The sequence below is a fragment of the Oncorhynchus gorbuscha genome, linkage group LG16, assembly GCF_021184085.1.
Source record: "Oncorhynchus gorbuscha isolate QuinsamMale2020 ecotype Even-year linkage group LG16, OgorEven_v1.0, whole genome shotgun sequence".
Taxonomy (NCBI): Eukaryota; Metazoa; Chordata; class Actinopteri; order Salmoniformes; family Salmonidae; genus Oncorhynchus; species Oncorhynchus gorbuscha.
In genome coordinates, this window is record NC_060188.1 from 4,393,931 (window position 1) to 4,394,554 (window position 624).

The window sequence follows — 624 nt, forward strand, 5'->3', positions numbered from 1 at the left end:
AAGGAGTGGAATGTTAGCTAAAAAGACTGGTATAAGGAGTGGAATGTTAGCTACAAAGACTGGTACAGGGAGTGGAATGTTAGCTACAAAGACTGGTACACAAGGAGTGGAATGTTAGCTACAAAGACTGGTACAGGGAGTGGAATGTTAGCTAAAAGACTGGTACAGGGAGTGGAATGTTAGCTACAAAGACTGGTACAGGGAGTGGAATGTTAGCTACAAAGACTGGTACAGGGAGTGGAATGTTAGGACTGGTATAAGTTAGCTAAAAAGACTGGTATAAGGAGTGGAATGTTAGCTAAAAGACTGGTACAGGGAGTGGAATGTTAGCTACAAAGACTGGTACAAGGAGTGGAATGTTAGCTACAAAGACTGGTACAGGGAGTGGAATGTTAGCTACAAAGACTGGTACAGGGAGTGGAATGTTAGCTACAAAGACTGGTACAGGGAGTGGAATGTTAGCTACAAAGACTGGTACAGGGAGTGGAATGTTAGCTATAAAGACTGGTACAGGGAGTGGAATGTTAGCTACAAAGACTGGTACAGGGAGTGGAATGTTAGCTACAAAGACTGGTACAGGGAGTGGAATGTTAGCTAAAAAGACTGGTACTCAGACTACATGCA